This window comes from Oratosquilla oratoria, unplaced genomic scaffold, assembly GCF_046742065.1.
Source record: "Oratosquilla oratoria isolate Oo_2021 unplaced genomic scaffold, ASM4674206v1 SCAFFOLD66, whole genome shotgun sequence".
NCBI lineage: Eukaryota > Metazoa > Arthropoda > Malacostraca > Stomatopoda > Squillidae > Oratosquilla > Oratosquilla oratoria.
The window spans coordinates 861017-880714 of NW_027467730.1; the positions used below are offsets into that span (position 1 = coordinate 861017).

At 40.7% G+C, this 19698-nt stretch overlaps 2 protein-coding genes across 9 annotated transcripts in view; both read left to right on the top strand.

Moving 5' to 3' along the window:
* The window catches only part of LOC143023847 (trehalose synthase/amylase TreS-like), a 138291-nt gene that overhangs the window by 74910 nt on the left and 43683 nt on the right, over positions 1-19698 (top strand). The window lies entirely within an intron of this gene.
* LOC143023848 (uncharacterized) overlaps positions 1-19698 on the top strand; it is a 51773-nt gene that overhangs the window by 15634 nt on the left and 16441 nt on the right. Inside the window, exon 6 of one of the 7 annotated variants that reach the window (XR_012966225.1) lies at positions 2092-2157. The exons of 5 other annotated variants lie outside the window; for them this stretch is intronic. The gene's annotated coding sequence lies outside the window, so the exon portion shown is untranslated. Of the gene's footprint in view, positions 1-2091; positions 2158-5973; positions 6011-19698 lie in introns of those variants that run through there. One more of the 7 variants, XM_076182493.1, reaches the window with a different exon arrangement.

Consider the following 19698-nt stretch of genomic DNA (forward strand, 5'->3'; position numbering starts at 1 on the left):
TTTCGTTTACGTACTGTACCGAAAATGTTGTTATCGACAACAGACTAGGCATAAACAAAGTTTACTGTTACATTTTATTAATCGCAAAACATAAAAATACAAAATGCTGAACCAAACATATTGTTATCGATAACAGACTAGGCATAAGAAAGTTTTACTGTTACATTTTATTAATTGCAAAACATATAAAAATAAAAAATGCAAGGCAAAATTAAGATTTTATTTTATTTCAAAACACATTTTTTTTCGCTTACGTACTGTACTGAACATATCGTTATCGACAACAAACTAGCCTAGGCATAAAAAAAAAGTTTTATTGTTACATTTTGTTAATTGCAAAACATATAGAAATACAAAATGCAATGCAAAATTAGGAAACATTTTACTTCAAAGAAAAAAATTGAAAGAATATTTAGCTGGGTGGGATGCTGACGGTGTCGGCAGCTTGCCAAAACTATTGTACTCGCGTCTCGCGGCGTGCGGAGTAATTGTTCTGCACTGCCAAGCATAACATTGCAGTTCTATTACTCTATTAAATGTTAAATATTATTGCACTATCTCGTGGTTGTAAAGTCGATCAGTCGTAAGTCGCATAGGTCGTAAGTCGACGACTACCTGTATATGAATGATGATGTGATGCATGAGGTGGAATGGACAGGGGGATGGGGGTGAGGTAGTATGTGTGAGCAAAATTTGACGCAGCCCGAAGGGATTCCTCCCCGTCTTCTCCTTTTATGCAAGGGGGGACGGAGAGGGGGGTCGCCGATTTAATGAAGCGGCCTTTCTGTGGATGTGCTGTGTCTTGCGACACTGCTTCTGACCCAGGGCAGTGGACAAGGTGCAGGGATGACCCGTCATCCAGGAAGTGCTAAGTTAAGTTAAGTGGGAGGATGGAGGGGTGTGGAGTGTATTCAGGGATGGAATGGAAGGGAATGATTTTATGCCTTTTCCTTTTTGGCTACCTCCCTTGTAAGGGGAAAAAAGCCTTGGTATATGTATGTAGTTTTGTTATACATTAATCTTCCTTCTCTGTGTTTCTCATTTCTTCTCGCATCATTTTGTTCCTTAAGCTCGAACTCTATTAGTAGGTGGTCACTCTTCCTGGCTCAGAAGTGAATATCTAGTCTCTATGGTTCTTCATTGTGTCCATATCTAGTGTTTTCTTTAACCCATTGTGTCAATGTATAATCAGTGGTCAAATCCAGTAGGACATTGCCTAGAGTTCCTCTCCACCTTTTATTGTCAATTCCTCCCAATTCATTTCCTTTGCATTTTTCTTGCAAAATACTGTTAATATTTATATGGCCATTTAGCAAGGATGCAAACACATAATTTTTTGGGTGTGTGAGTAACTGCATACATACAATAGTAATACTTTTCTCAATTTTAGGGGATGGGCTGAAGCCCCTTACCCCCTTGTATAACAAGTGCTTGCACCCATGCTATGTAGGAATGCCAATATTGTAATATTAGGCCCATACCTACCTGTAGATACATGTATTGCTGATTGAATGCTATAAATTTGTTTACTTTGGTTGTAGTGAAGAAATATGAAAATGTGACCCCATACATGATGAGCAGAGTAATTTCAATTTTCTATATACAAGCAGCGGCTTTGCTGCAACTACCTTCGGCAGGTTGCTTGTCCTGTGGCACTTGGTCGCTTTGTTTGTGGGCCATACAATCCACAGATGCGTTTTATTTCTTAGTAGACGGTTTGCCTTCGTCAGATTCAACCTCAGTATTTTTCTGCGTGAAACCTACATTTGGGCAACCTATGTTCTTCATCGCTGTCTTCATCCCTCATCCTCTTCATCATGGTGAAGATCTGATCCAACTTCTCGTGTAGTTCCTTATTTTCCCTCCTCAGTTTGTCCAAAATCTAATCCTTAATATCCTCCAATGAATCTCCAGTGGTTGATGTGTAGATGGTGTCATAGTCTGGCATAATGATCTTGATAGCTTCTTCTATTAGTTTGAATATGTCTTCAGGAATATTGATTACTCCGTGCTCAATTAAAAAAATATTCATGAACAACTTATATACTATATTGTGTGGTCGTTTCATTACTATTTCTCCGTTTTCTTTAGTGGTTCCGGTATAGATAATCAGAGAATCCCTTACGGAAGTGTCTCCCAAACACCGCCACCACTGAGGTAATTTCAGAATCATTTTGAGAGAGTTATGTTCTTGGTTTGAGGTTAGATTGAGCGTTGTGTACGATAGTTTTCTTTTTTGTTTCAATTTTTATGCTAAATTCACAGCTTTTACCTTTCTTATAGCATATTTGTTGTGAAATAACAGTTCTTTTTGATGTTTTGAAAAGTCGGTCTAAGAAATGCATCTGGAAGTTCCTGTGATCAGACTTTGCACCATGTTTAACGAATATCTTATATCCGGGGAAGTATTGCCGCGTGAACGCCTCTGAATCCTCCTCTATCATATTGTCCGAATACTACAATCCGTCAAGCATATCGTCACTGTATTTGAATTGTTTATCATTCTCTAGAGTTAATTTGAAGGCGATTACCTTCCTTTAGAACTTACGTAAAGACGCTTTCACGTTAAAGATATTGATGTCAGTGTACAACCCAGGGAACGTTTTACTGTACTCGTCCCTTAGTCTAGCTGCCAACACCTTATCTTCTCGGAAAGTCTTCTTCGTTATACCCTTGGTAGCTGTTAGCCACTTCCATAGGTACCTCTGTCTAAGCTTCTTCGATGTTTTGTCTCCTGGAATCATATCGGTAGTCGGTATTGTACAGCCAATCACCTTTACGGAAGTGTTCCCCAAACACTGTCACCGCTGAGGTAATTTCAGAATAATTTTGAAAGTTATATTTTTTATTTATATATTGAAAACTATTTATTTATGGTGAAACTACAAATTGAAACATCAAAATAAAAATCTATGGTAAAACTAAAAATACAAAATAAAGAATATTTTAGGGGGTTGTTAAATGTGAAGGAGGATAGGGAAAGGTAGTTGTAGTAGGACAGCGGCTAAGAAAATGACCATCGATGAGGTGGAGAAAATGGAGGAGTAAATAAGGAAAGATGAAGTGAAGGCAGTTTTGTTAGAGACTTTGATGGAGAGCCAAGGTAAGGCACCTTTGGGTGGATGGATGTCATGCTGAATGTCTTGAAAAAAGGAGGTAGAGAGATGGACATGTGGGCTTGGTGAGGTTATTTAATATGTTGGATTAAGAGAGGGTAGAGTGCCGAGAGGACTGGTAGAGATTGCCTGATAATAGTTCCACTTTACCACGGGAAAAGGGGACAAGTGTGAGTGTAGTATTATTCTCAAGGGATTAAGCAGTTTTTAAAGTGTAGTTTGGGAAGATTCCTATGGAGGGTCTGATTGATTGAGAGGATTAGGAAGGAGGAGGGATAATTGGTGAGCAGAACAGTCGTGGGAGTTTTTAGGACAGGTAGGTTAGGGTTGCGTATATCAGATTTTTGTGGGTAAGACAGATTATAGTTGAGAAAGGTATAGGTAAAAGGTAAGGAGTTTTTTGTTTGTTGGGCTTTTTATGGATCTGGAAAAGGCTTATGATCGGTAGACGGGAAGGCACTGTGGAGGATTACAGGAATCTCTGTGATATAAGAAATTTGTTAACCCCTTCCATACGGTGCCGCACACTAGGCGTCATGGGTATTTACCTTAGATCTCGGTGGCAGCAGCCAATGGAAAAAAGTTGTTAACCCTTCCATACTGCCGCACAACTAGGCGTCCTGGACTTAGTTCTCGGTGGCAGCAGCCCAGCCATGCCAGCCTACGACGTGTCATAATAAATACTCGCATCATAAAAATCATAGTCATATAGCTCACCCGCTTATAATCGATCGTTCTATCTTCTTCTCAACCCGTGAATTTTGATAACCAACCATAGAAAATTGCGATTACAAAAGAATTAGAAAGAATGTCATTATGGAGGGCGACGACTATAAATAAATAGAATCAAGACGCCGATATGGCAGATATGGCCGCCCGCGAATACACATCGCTGTCACACCATGACGACCTACGTGTGCTGCGCCGTAATACACTCGCTCCCCATGACGCCTTCGTGTGCGGCGCCGTAGGAAGGAAGAGCAGTCAAGAGTTTTTACGAGAGGAGTAGGGTGTGCTGTTAGGATTAGAAATGAAGAGAGTGAGTGGTTGAGGTAAAGGTGAGGACTTCTCAGAAGATGTGTTTCTGTCACCCTGGCCTGTTCAATCTTATACATGGAATTGGGGGTGGTAGCGAGAGTAAATGCAAGGGTAGTGGTTCAGGGGGTTGACGATGGTTAGAAGAAAATCGGAGAAAAGTGGGAGATAAGCCATTGTTGTTTGCTGACGCAACCACTGCTTGGTACGCAGGAATCAGAGGAGGGAGTTATGTAACAGTTTTTGAGAAGGTGTGTGAAAGAAGGAAGTTTGAAGATAAAGGTTGGGTAAATACAAGGTGATGAAATGTACTATGGGAGGGAGAGATAGCAGCAAATTGGAAGTGAGACTAGTGGCAGTGGATAGCTTTAGATATTTGGGTGCAAATATGGCAGGAAAGGGAGGAATGAAGGGTGAGGGTACGAATGTAGATTGAGAAGAAGCAAGTAAATGCTTTTGGTGGATTCAAAAAAGTGCAATGAGAAATAAACATTTGGGAATGGATGCTAAGAGGAGATTGGTATGAAGCGAGTGATATGTGCCAACAGCACTTTATAAGGCAGAAACATGGAATATAAGATAGGAAAAGTATAAATGAGTTTGGAGATGAAAATGCCTGAGAAGTATGTTAGGGGTTATTAGGCTAGATAAAGTGAGCAGTGAGGTGAAACGGGAGTTGGGAGAAGGGGTTTTATGAGTGGTTTGGATGATGGTTTGTGACACATGGAAAAGAAATGAGTGAAGGAAGATAAGTGAAAAGAGGTGTGTAAGGAGCGAACATCGAGCGGTCGGGAAAAAACCCCCCCCCTTAGGAAAGTGATGGATGGATGGATGGGGTAAATAGGGGCAAATTGGAAAGAGGGAATTTCTGTTGAGGAAGGATGGAAGAAGATAGAAGAATAGGGGTGAGTGGAGAAGAGTTTGTATTTTACCTAATTGTAGTATACAAATTGGTGTAGGGATGATGCCGTGATGCATGGAAGGTGAGGGTGGGGGATGGGTGTGGGTGAGGAAGTATGTGGAAACGATATGTTGATGCAGCCTAAAGGGATTTCTCCCCATCATTCTCCTTGTCTTGGCATGAGGGGACGGAAGACGGGGTCACTAATTAAATGAAGCGGCCTTGCTGCATTTGCTTTTGAACCCAGGGAGGAGCAGTGGGCGAGCTGCAGGGATGACCGCTATCCATCCAGGAGGAACCAAGAAAAGAGACAAAGAGGGAGGGGTGGTGAGTGGGAGTGACATATGGGGGAATGAAATGGGTGGGAGCTTGGATTTATGTCTTTGAGTTTTGCCACCTCCCTTGTAAAGGGGGGAAAAGCCCTTGACAGTATATGTAACAGTAATGTAGAGTGTGTTATATCATTCATGGCTATAGAAATGTCTCAATGCAACTTTTGTTGTTACAAACGGAGAATGGCTGTTTGTGGTTTCACTATATAATTTGGAAATTCATTTTGCTATTTACCTAAGTTGTAATTTTACGGGAAGGGCGAGCTCATCGCTCGTGGAGATCCCGTCATCCCAATCTCATTTTAATCTAATGCTATTTTTTAGATTCTTGTATTGGTTTTTGCACACACTACTGGTGTAGCTTTTGTGTGCTTTGGCAAAAAATTAAGCCATTAATTTGTTGCTCAGTGCGCTGAACCATAAGTTAACATCAAGGATAATGTGGATACAGATGAGATTGGGTACAGAAGATAACATTGGGTAATTTGTTGAGTGGACTGTGACCTCTAGTTTTAATTCTTCCAGCTAATGGTCATTTGAGATAGATTTGATAGATTTAGCTGATAACATTTGATATCATTTATTTCAGTTTGATAATGCAGTTGCCTGTGCAGCTGCAGATTGGCATCTCCAGCCTGCAAAGGAGTGGCTGCAGAAGAGAAGAGAAGATGTTGAACCCTGGACACACTTTGTTAATACAAGCAAAATTCAAGGTAGAGTGAGAAATAGTATGTATAGAAAGACATGTTAAAAAAAATAATATATTACCTCTCATGTATATTTTACCCACAAGAAAGGAGCTATGCTCATGGGGTCCTGTTATGTATGCATTTACCTAACTGTAGTATGTAGGAATATAGCAACGCTGTTTGGGTCCCCATCTACTACTTCTCCCAACATGACATACCTATTCTCAAAATCCGTACTGTTCCCAACTTTAATCTATATCCTTAATTTCAATGATCATATTTAGATTTGAATTCATATTTGTTCTGTTCCTTTTGTGCTCAGCCCTCCCAAATATTTCTGCCTTATCACTTCGTTCTTCTCAGGGCCATGTGGGTGGGGGTGCGGAGTTAGCTCCTTGATAGTTGGTATGGCTTATTTATTCTACTGCAATCCTTGGATCCAACAATTCTGTAAGGGTTCTAACAGGGTTGAACATGGAGGAAGGGGGGACTGGGGTAGCCAAAAGACAAGAACACGACATAAGCAAGTGGAAACTCTGTTTGAGAGCCTGTGATGGTGATCGTGTTTCCTCTATTTTGTTATGAACAAACACAAGGCAACAACCAACTGGTAAAGTGTTCCACTTGTTCACTGCCTTGTTTAGGAAGGTGAAGATATTTTAATTTTTTTTACTATGTGATGTGTCTGTGATGACACATATATATATTACGAAAGGCTTTTCCCCCCTTACAAGTGAGCTTATAATATGAAGGAGTGATTGTGGCCAAACAGCACTGTAAGGGGCAGAAACATGGAACATAATAGCAGGAGGAGTTTGAATGAAAGGTCTGAGAAGTATGATAGGTTTGCTAGGCTAGATAGAGTGAGAAGGAGGAGGTTAGGAGGAGAACAGGGGTGGAAAGGGAGCTGGGACATAGGGTGAATGAAAGAGTATGTGGATGGTTTGGACACAGGGAAAGTATGGGTGAAGAAAGATTAGTAAAGGAAGGGTGGGTGGAGTGAATATGAGGGGTCGACCTAGGATGAGAAAAAATGGTTGATGGATGGTGTGAAAGGGGTATTTACAAAAGTGAGGAATATCTGTGGAGGAAGGATGGGAGAGGACAGAAGATAGTGGTGAATGGAGAGGGGATGTGTATGGATGATGCTGTGATGCATGAGGGGCAGTGGGTGGGGGTGGGGGGTAAGGAATATGTATGAGAAAAATTTGGACACAGCCCGAAGGGATTTCTTCCGGTCTTCTCCTTTACTGCATAAGGGGACAGAGGGGGGTTGCCGTATTTATGAAGCGCCCTTGCTGTGGATGTGCTGTGTCCTTGCAAACACTGCTTCTGACCCAGGGCAGTGGACAGGATGCAGGGATGACCCGCCCTTCACAAGGTGCCCAAAATAATAGGGAGGGTGGAGGGGAGTGGAATATAATAGGAAATAAGAATGGGTGGGAGTGGTTTCTATGCCTTTTCTTTTTTTTGGTACCCCCACCCCCCATACAAGAGGGAAAAAGCCTTTGGTATGGGTATATGGTACAAGGGAGGTAGCCTTAAACAAAAGTATAAAATCCACCCTCCTATTCAATTCACCCCCCTTCCTCCCTCTTATCTTGGCTGCTTCTGGAAGACAGGTTATCCCTGCAACTCACCCACTGCCCTGGGTTAGAAGCAGTGTTGCAAGACACAGCACATCCACAGCAAGCCTGCTTCATTAAATCGGCAAAAAAAAAAAAAAAAAAGACCCTTTGACCCCTCCTGCAGGAATGGAGAAGATGGGGAGAAATCCCTTCAGGCTGCATCAATTTATTTTTCACACATACTCCCTCACCCCCCCATCTCCCACCCACTCCCTTTCATGCATCACAGCATCATCCATACACAACCATTCTCCATTCACCCCTATCTTCTGTCCTCTCCCATCCTTCCTCAACAGACATTCCCCTCTTTCCCAATGCCCTTTTCACCCCATCCACCCATCTCATCCTTGGTCGCCCCTTCATGTTCACTCCTTCCACACCTCTGTTACTAATCTTTCTTCACTCATTCTGTCCATGTGTCCAAACCAAAGGATTACAAAGGAAGAGCATGCCGGCAGGAGACCTTTTGGTCCATAACTAGGTTGGATGTGGAAAACATAGATAATAAACAGGTAGATAAAAGAATAAGATAAGTAAATAATGAAAAATGATGAACAAAAATAAGAATAATTGACAATAAATGAATAACTAGAAATAAACCATTAATAATAACAAATAAAATAAAAATGCCAGTTATTACAGCATATATCTTAGGTGCTTATCTAAATGAATCTTAAAACTACTTTTTTATAAGGAAAAATAGATTCAATACTCATTCATCAACCATATCTCCCAACTCCCTCATACTACATATTCTCCTTCCTGAATCACAACACAGTTTTAGGCCACTACACTCCACACTCTTCTAATAAATCTCACACAAAGAATATTAGATGGCATCAATTCAGATAGGCCCCATCACAGAACACTTCTTATAACATTAGACATGGTAAAGCTTTTGATGCTATCCCCCTCCACAAAGTACATACATACACACATATACCGTTTTTCCCCCTTCCAAGGGAGGTACACGGAGCATAAAACACTCCCACCCATCCCTAAATACACCCACATCCCACTTCCTGCATCTGAGATCCTGGATAGCTCATGCCCAGTCAAACATGTGCAAAACACATCCACCCCTTCGTACAACACTTGCTGACACAAACCAATACACAAACACTACATGTTTTCCCCCCCCCCCCCCCCCCCCCCCCCCCCCCCCCCCCCCCCCCCCCCCCCCCCCCCCTCCCCCCCCCCCCCCCCCCCCCCCCCCCCCACCCCCCCCCCCAACCAAACAAAACAAAAACAAAACACAAAAAAAAAAAAAAAAAAACAAAAAACAAAAACACACATTGCAATTCTACAAAAACAAATTATTCTACACACCCACAAACACCATCATTTCATAATTACACCACCATCAGACAAGACACGGCAGTGCGGTGACTCTCACCATCCTGTACACAAGTGCCAACCTTTTGTGACCACAGATAACACAACCAAAACCCTTCGTATCCGCACAGGCAACAATTCAACAAACAAAATAGAACATCCATTTCCCCCCCCCCCCCCCCACCACCTTCACTCTCAGCCAACTAACCCCCCCCAGTGGGTGGTGACAACGCAAAGGAAAACAGAGACAGAGGACTCATTGAGAATGAACAAACGCATAAACACATATCCCATACCAAGAACACTCTCCTGATATCACCTTTTGCTCCCCTGCCTAACCCCAAAATCATGGAGAGTGGTCGGAGCTTGGTTCTGACCACCTTATCATAATAAAAACAAACAGAACAGCCAATTTACAAAAGAAAGAGAAACTAGCCTTTAATGAAGAGAAACATTTTGTAAGAATCAAATCAAAACATAAACAATGCTGTGCACGCTTTTATATCAGAAAAACGCAGAAAAGAATAAACAGAAAAATCACACAGAAACAATAAAAGAAACCATATTTAAACAAATAAACAAACATATAAAGATAAAAAGAAAAAAACAAAACAATAAATACTTTATAAAACACAAAATTAAAACTATCAAAAAACAGAAAATAAAAACATAAACAAACTTTCTTCTCAAACAGAAAAAACAAACAAATATCATTTTGCACAGAAAGCATATTTCTCATGACGAAAGTAAGAAAATTCCCACACTAGAAAACCCTTCATAGACAGTCAGATAAAATAATTGTTCACCATCTACCTGAAAAACATAAAAACAAAACATTCTCCTAAAACATTTGCAAAAACCAACAACACAACACATCTGGAAGCATGGTAAAAAAACCAAAAACCGAACAAAGACAAAATATCACAAAACTTCTCTATCTTACTATATTTAACAAAAAAACAAAAAAACATAAGACAAAACACAAAGAATTTTTAGATGTAGAGAAAACCCAAACAAAATTTAATCTCATTTTTTTATACTAACAAAAAAAAAAAAAAAATGTACCAAAAACAAATAAGACATGTAAAAAGATTATTTGGCAATCATAAAAGAAAACAATAAGAAAAAGGAGTACCCTCAGTGTTCATACATTATTTAATCTAAACACATGAGAATATTCCAAAGACAAATCTCTTCTTACAGACAATCACATGCAAATCGTAACACAGACAAAGACAAATATCACATACACACAACACATGGTAAAAAAATAAATAGCATACAAGACAATTCAAAAGAAAGAAACTTAAATTACAAACAAAAAACACAAAAACTGAACAAATTCTTTACATCATTAAAACATAAAAAAGAATATTGTCATACATGGAAAAAAAAAGAAATAAAAAAATTTAAAAAAAAAAAAAAAAAAGTAAAAATTTTTTAGAAAAAACCCTTCAATTTACAAAACAAAATCTAAAAACAATTACAATAAAAATCACATAACAAAAGTTTTCAAAAAAAAAAAAAAAACAAAACAGAGGATAACTTGCTGCAGAACAAACACATCCACTAAAAACAAAGAAATAACATAAAACATTTTAAACAGATTTCTCTCTTTTTCCTAAAAAAAAAGGGAAAACATTTAAAAATCTCAAAGAAAACACAAGAACAGAATAATTAAAGAGAATACTGTCTCTCAAAAGACAGCTTTGTAAGTTAGAGAAGCATGGGAAACATGGAGGAAGAGGGAAACAAACAACAAAAAAAACAACATACACAAGGATTTGAAAAACCACAACATACAATAAAGGATTGTGGGAAACCAGTTTCGCTGGGGACGATAGGGAAAAAAGAAGTTGGAAAAAAACAAAAAACAAACATATTTTTTTCAAAAAAAACTTCTAAAAATTTGAATATTAGTGGGGCATCAGATAGAAACACTTCTTATAACAGAAGACATTGGTAAAGCTTTGCTATACAAAAGTACATACATTTTACATACATATACCAAGGCTTTTTCCCCTTCCAAGGGAGGTAGCCACAAAAGGAAAGGCAAAAAACAACCCACCCATTTTCATCTATAAAGACATCCTGAACTGAATGACGGGTCAGAGCAGTGTCGAGAAGACAGTACATAAAGCAAGGGGGAAATCGGATAGGAGAGAACGGGGAGAAATCCCTTCGGGCTGCGTCAAAATTTACTCACACATACTACCCCACTCCCCACCCCCCCGCCTATTCCTCCTCATGCAGTCACAACATCATCCATATACAACCATTCTCCACTCACCTCTGTCTTCCGTCCTCTCCCTTCCTTCCTCAACAGACATTCCCCTCTTCCCCAAAGCCCCCTTCACCCCATCCATCCACCTCATCCTAGGACGTCCCCTCATGTTCACTCCCTCCACATCTGCCTTCCATACCTCTTTTACTAGTCTTTCTTCACTCATTCTTTCCATGTGTCCAAACCATCCTAATATTCTTTCATCAACCCTCTCTCCCAAATCCTTTTTCACCCCTGTTCTCCTCCTCACCTCCTCATTTCTCACTCTATCTAGCCTAGTAACCCCCACCATACTTCTCAGACACCTCATCTCAAACACATTCAAACTCCTTCTCTCTTCTTCTCTTATGTTCCACGTTTCTGCCCCATACAGTGCTGTTGGCACAATCACTCCTTCATACAGTCTCCTCTTCGCATCCATTCCCAAATGTCTATTTCTCATTACACTCTTTAAACCACCAAGGCATTTACTCGCTTCTCTCAATCTACATTCTACCTCCACCTTCACTCCACCTTTTCCTGCTACACTTGCACCCAAGTATCTAAAACTATCCACTTCCTCCAGTCGCTCTCCCTTAATGTTCACTTCCAGTCTACTGCCACTTTCACCCCTTGTACATCTCATCACCTTACTTTTACCCACATTTATCTTTAGCTTTCTTCTATCACATACTCTCCCAAACTCTGCCACCAGCTTCCTCAATCCCTCCTCTGACCCTGCCACAAGCGCAGTGTCGTCCGCAAACAACAGCTGGCTCACCTCCCACTTTTCTCCATTTTCTTTAACCATCTCCAATCCCTGACTCACTACCCTAGCATTTACCTCTCGCACCACCCCATCCATGTATAAGTTGAACAGCCAGGGCGACATAACGCATCCTTGACGAAGTCCCACCTTTACTTCAAACCACACACTCTCTCCATTTCCAATCCTAACACATGCTCTACTACTCACATAAAAACTCTTGACAGCTCCCAAAAGCTTTCCTCCTATCCCATAAATCTGCATAACCTCCCACAGTGCCTTTCTGTCTACCCTATCATAAGCCTTTTCCAGATCCATAAAAGCCCAAAAAACATCCTTCCCCTTTCCTATAGCTTTCTCACATATCTGTCTTACCACAAAGATCTGATCTACACAACCTCTACCCGTCCTAAATCCACACTGTTCCTCACCAATTACTCCTTCTGTTCCTCTCCTAATCCTCTCAATTAAGATTCTCCCATAAGCCTTCCCTACTACACTCAACAGGCTAATCCCTCTGAAATTACTACATTCACACTTGTCCCCTTTTCCCTTGTAAAGAGGAACTATACAGGCACTACTCCAGTCCTCCGGTACTCTACCCTCTCTCCAGCAAACATTAAATAATCTCACCAACCAGTCCACCATCACTGAACCTCCCTTTTTCAGACATTCTGCATGACATCCATCCAGACCAGGTGCCTTACCTGCTTTCATCATCTTTACAACTGCCTTCACCTCATCCTTCCTTATTTCTCCTCCATTCTCCTCACTCATCACTCTCATTTTCTTCGTATTTCCCACTGCAGCTATCTTTCCTTCCCTATCCTCCTTCACATTTAGCAACTCCCTAAAATATTCTGCCCATCTTCCCCTCACTGCCATCTCTTCCATTATCAACTCTCCATCTGTACCTTTTACCTTTTCTTCCCTACTTGATTCGCCTCCTCTTCCTCTCTTAATTTCTTTCCAAAACATCTTTTTATTACTTTCAAAATTTTCTGTCACACATCTGCTCTCCTCTTTGCCTCCTTTACCTTTTGCTTTACTTCTCTTTTCTTTTCTTTGTACGTCTCATATGACTCCCCTGTCCTCTTTTGTAACCAATCTGTGAATGCTCGCTTCTTCTCTTCTACAACCTTCTTTGTTTCCTCATCCCACCATTCACTACCCTTTCTTCTATTTCCCCCTGTCCTTCTTGTTCCACACACCATCCTTGCACACTTTAAGACTCCCTCCTTGAACCATCCCCATTCCTCCTCCACACCCATCTCTGCTCTATCCTTTACTCCCTCCCACTCCTCCTTCAGCTTCTTTTCGTACTCCTTCTCCTTTTCCTTTTCATTCAAGGAGTTCACTCTAAGAACCTCCCTACCTTTTGTCCCTTTCCTCCTTCTCCATCTATCCTCCACTCTCAACTTACCTTCCACCAAAAAATGATCTGATATTCCCCACCTTCTCCCCTTAGCACATGTACATCCTTAACTCTTCCTATCATAATCCTATTTACCACTACATAATCCATTAGCGCTCTATCTACCACCCTTCCCTCCACCACCCTCTCCCATGTGTACTTATGCTTGACTTTCTTCCGAAACACTGTATTTGCTATCATCAACTCTCTTTCTAGACACATTTCCACCATCAACTCTCCACTACGATTCTTTCCTGGAACTCCACACTTCCCAACCACTCCATCGATTGGACCATTTCCCACTCTAGCATTAAGGTCTCCCAGTACTATTACATTGACATTTCTTCCTAAACCCTCTATGCACTCATTTAAATCTATCCAAAAGGCCTCCCTTTCTTCCATGCTCTTCTCACTGCCCGGCCCATATGCACTTACAAAGACCCACATCTCCTTTCCCAGTTTCACCTTCATCCACATTATCCTTGAGGAAACCTCCTTCCACTCCACTACCCCTTTACCTATCTCCTCACTTACAAGAATAGCCACCCCTTCCCTCCCTCGCCCTCTCTTCACTCCTGATAACCTCCCACTTACACTCCCAAACATACACTCACCCTTCCCTTTCAACTTAGTTTCACTCAAAGCCAACACATCCAACTTTCTTCTCACAAACATACTACCTATCTCTTCCCTTTTACTCTCATCTGTACCACATCCACAAAGTAACAAACAAAATATATAACAAAGACATGCACAATAACACTAAAAGATACATACATACACCAAGGCTTTTTCCCCCCCTACTAGGGAGGTAGCCAAAAAAGGAAAAGGCATAAAATCATTCCCACCTATTCCATCCCCGAAAACACTCCACACCCCTCCACCCTCCCTCCCATCTTATCACCTCCTAGATGACGGGTCATCCCTGCACCCTGTCCACTGCCCTGGACACAGCACACACACTAAAAGATGGCTGGCCATTTATCTGGCAGGCAGAAATGCTTATGTGTCATATGATGGCCAATCATTGCACACCAGAAACATTAAGAATGGAGTACCACAGGGCTCAGTTCTATTCCCCACACTCTTTATTCTATACATGCATGATATACTTACACCAGACACCTCGGAAATACAAATCTCCTCCTATGCAGACGACATAACAATCACAATAATACAGCCATACCTTGATACACTCAACACATGGTTTATTACAAAGAGACTCAAAATAGCCCCAGCCAAATCCACAGCAACACTTTTCACCAACTGGACAAAAGAACACAGATATATTCCTCATCTCTATGTGGTGTAACATATGATATATCCATGTCATTTAAACAACACATCACAAACATAAAAAGTAAATGCACACCTAGACTCAATGCACTTAAATCAATTACTGAAACAACATTTGGACAAAACAAAGAAACTTACCTTAAAATAAACAATTGCATACACTCGGTGATGAATTATGCAAGTCCAGCAAGGGCACCTAATCTCAGTGAGACACACCTCAACACCCTTCAGACCATACAAAACATACATACATATACCAAGGCTTTTTCCCCCCTACTAGGGAGGTAGCCAAAAGGCACAAAAATCATTCCCACCCATTCCATCCCCAAAAACACTCCACACCCCTCCACCCTCCCTCCCATCTTAGCACCTCCTAGATGACGGGTCATCCCTGCACCCTGTCCACTGCCCTGGGTCAGAAGCAGTGTCACAAGACACAGCACATCCACAGCAAGGCCGCTTCATTAAATCGGCGACCCCCCTCCGTCCCCCCATATAAAGGAGAGGACGGGGAGAAATCCCTTCGGGCTGCATCAAAATTTTGCTCACACACACTACCTCACCCCCCATCCCCCCGTCCATTCCACCTCATGCATCACAACATTTTCCATATACAACCATTCTCCATTCACCCGTCTTCTGTCCTCTCCCGTCCTTCCTCAACAGACATTCCCCTCTTCCCCAAAGCCCCCTTCATCCCATCCATCCATCTCATCCTAGGACGTCCCCTCATGTTCACTCCCTCCACATCTGCCTTCCATAACCTCCTTTACTAGTCTTTCTTCACTCATTCTTTCCATGTGTCCAAACCATCCTAATACTCTTTCATCAACCCTATCTCCTAACTCCCTTTCCACCCCTGTTCTCCTCACCTCCTCATTTCTCACTCTATCTAGCCTAGTAACCCCCATCATACTTCTCAGACACTTCATCTCAAACACATTCAAACTCCTTCTCTCTTCCTCTCTTATGTTCCATGTTTCTGCTCCATACAGTGATGTTGTCACAATCACTCCTTCATACAGTCTCCTCTTAGCATCCATTCCCAAATTTCTATTCCACCTTACACTTTTTATTCCACCATACAAAACAAAGCATTAAAAACAATTACAGGCTGCACATAAACACCTACAGACCACCTACACTATGAAACAAAAGTCCTCAAAGTCAAAGATCACCTTGACAAGAGAGAGACACAAACACTTGCTGCAGCCTCCACAAACACAGCACACCCACTACACTATATAGCAGAACACCCACACACCAAGAAATATAAAAAACACTCAAATATCTATATCACACACAAATACTCTCTTCTCTTCCTCCAAAACCACCAAATACCAGCCTCCGGAAACATATTCATGATCATATCACTCACTGCTCCATTAACACACTAAAGGACAACACACTGCTACATGCCAGACCCCCTGATAGCCATCCCTCTGAATCCTCTCTCCCACGAAAGGACACAGTCCACCTGACCAGACTGCGGTGCAGCCACCACCCAGCAGCCCTTCTAAGCTACCAGAAGAGGCTGGATGACTGCATTGTGGACAAATGCCCAGGATGTAACACTTCACCCCATACTATTCTAGTATATTTCGTTTTATGGAAAGGAGATGTAGAAGTTAAAAGCGACGACCAGCGTTCTTCTTTTCAAGGGGATCCCACTACTCAAAAAAAGAAAAAATAATAATAATAGATAAATATAATAAAAAAAAAATCAATAAAAATAAAAGTAGATTACCAACAATCCCTTGTATAACCAAACTAAGTTAATGTGTTACCATGATAGGCAGAAAAATATTAATTGTAAAGGTATATTGGTAACATGCATTCTTATTTGTTTGGCTTTACTTGGAAATTTTATTCATATAACCAAGACGGATATTATTTTTACTCGTTAATATTTACTTAAGTTTCCATATGTAAAAGACCCAGAAGACATGGAAATTTACTCGATCTGTTGATCACTAGCCACGAGAGTATGACAATTGTCGATATAGAAGTTGGTGAAACCATGGCAAATAGTAATCACAACTTAGATTCAAATTACTAAAGTACTTGTGTACTAGGTATTGGTATAATAGTTGTATTTACCTATTTGTATTTTACGGGACGAGAGCTATGCTTGTTGTGACCCATTTTTTATCTCTCCACATCCAGTTTATTCTTAAAATCTTGTATAGTTTTGGCACACACTGTTTCCCCATTTAGTTTGTTCCAGACATCAGTCCATGTGGGAAGCTATTCTTTTTCAAATCTCTTCTGTAACTGTCCTTCTTTAGCTTCTTTTCATGTCCTGTTTCTCTTGTCCCATTTTAATAAGTTGTCTAGAATTTCCTCCCTTTCATAATTCTGTAGATAATTAAATCACCTCATTCTCTTCTCTGTTCCAGTGTTGATAGATGTAACTTATCCAATCTTTGTTCATATGTCAAAATTAAAAGTGTAGGTGCCATTTTTGTTGCTGCTCTTTTTTCTTTCTTTCTTTCTTTACTAGGTGCCCATAGTGTCGCAGCATACTCTAATTTAGGTCTTATCAATGTAATTAATATTTTCTCCATTTCTTCATCCATGTAGTCAAAGGCCACTCTCATTGATCTTATAAGTTTAAAGTTTCTCCAACTAGTTTATTGACATGTTTATCAGGTGTCAAGTCACTAGAGATAATTACTCCTAGGTCCCTTTCGGAGTCGACTTGTTTGACTTCCTTAGTACCAATTTTATATTGACCCGATATTCTATTTTTGCTTTTTCCAAATTCCATTGTACTGCATTTCTTAATGTTAAAGTTCACTTCACACTTCTGACTCCATTTCCATATTCTATCCAGGTCTGCTTATAGCAATCTGCAGTCTTCTTCTGTGCTTGCTCTCTTAAGTAATTTGGCATCATCAGCAAAGAGGTTCATGTAATACCTCACTCCCTCATCCATATCATTTATATAAATGGGAAACATTAAAGGAGCCAATACAGAGCCCTGTGGGATGCCACTTATCATATCTTCCCAGTTCGAGTTCTTGTCTCTAAGTACCACTCTCATTTTTCTCCCACTCGAGAAATCTCTCATCCATTCCAGTAGCTTACCTTGTATTCCTCCTATTATTTCAATTTTTCTTATTAGCTTTTTATGTGGTACTTTGTCAAAAGCCTTCTGCAAGTCTAAGAAGGCACAATCAGCCCAGCCATCTCTTTCTTGTATTATTTCTATTAATCTTGAGTACATACATCATACCAAGGCTTTTTACCCCTTACCAGGGAGGTAACCAAAAAGGACAAGGCATAAAATCATTCCCACCCATTCCATCCCTGAAAACACTCCACACCCTTCCACACTTCCTCCCATCTTAGCACCTCCTAGATGACGGGTCATCCCTGCACCCTGTCCACTGCCCTGGGTCAGAAGCAGTGTCGCAAGACACAGCACATCCACAGCAAGGCCGCTTCATTAAATCGGCGACCCCCCCTCTCCGTCCCCCCATATAAAGGAGAGGACGGGGAGAAATTCCTTTGGGCTGCGTCAAAATTTTTGCTCGCACACACACTACCTCACCCCCCATTCCCCCGTCCATTCCACCTCATGCATCACAACATTTTCCATATACAACCATTCTCCATTCACCCCTGTCTTCTGTCCTCTCCCATCCTTCCTCAACAGACATTCCCCTCTTCCCCAAAGCCCCCTTCACCCCATCCATCCATCTCATCCTAGGACGTCCCCTCATGTTCACTTCCTCCACATCTGCCTTCCATACCTCCTTTACTAGTCTTTCTTCACTCATTCTTTCCATGTGTCCAAACCATCCTAATACTCTTTCATCAACCCTATCTCCCAACTCCCTTTCCACCCCTGTTCTCCTCCTCACTTCCTCATTTCTCACTCTATCTAGCCTAGTAACCTCCATCATACTTCTCAGACACTTCATCTCAAACACATTCAAACTCTCTCTTTCTCTCTTATGTTCCATGTTTCTGCTCCATACAGTGATGTTGTCACAATCACTCCTTCATACAGTCTCCTCTTAGCATCCATTCCCATTCTATTTACACTTTTTAAACCACCAGGCATTTTTTATTCCACCAAGGCATTTACTACCTTCAATCACTTCCCTCCACCCACTCACCACACTGCCCACTTCACACTCTACCCAATTTACTTTACCACACTTATAACAACAATTTATCACACACTTCTCAAACTGTCACCAACATTCCTCAATGATCCTGCCACAAGCACAGTGTCGTCCACAAACAACAGCTGGCTCACCTCCCACTTTTCTCCATTTTTTAACCATCTCCAATATGTACCACTATTCATAATCTTGCACTCCATCCATTATAAGTTGAACAGCAAGGGTGACATAACAAAAATAAGCTCCTCACGAAGTCACTTTCCATTTTAATCTAATCCTGACACAAGCTCTTTAAAACTTGACAGCTTTTCCTATATAAGCATAAAAAAGTTTTCCTTCTACCCTGTCGTTTTTAATCCATAAAGGCCCAGAAAATCCTCCCTATAGCTTTCTACATATCTGTCTTACCAAAAATTATCTACACAAAAATTCAAATTTTCCTCAATTACTCTGTTTTAATCCTCTCAATCAAGAAAATGTAATTAAAAAAGTACAAAAAAAAGAAGAAGTAAAAAAAGTAAAGGAAAAGCAGAAGAGAGGGGAGAATATTTAAGAAAAAGAAAGAAGTTGAAGAAATGAAAAGGGGAAGAGAAGAGAGAGATAAAAAGGCAGAGAAGGATAGAGAGAGATGGGAGGGGAGTTGTATGATACTTTGCTGAAGGGGATAGGATTTTGCTAAGTTGAGTTTATTTTTGTTTGTTTTTTTTTTTTAGTATTTTATTTTTTAAGTGTTTGATTTTTTTTTAATAACTTTTTCACATATTTTTGCTACTGTGCTTGTAAGAGA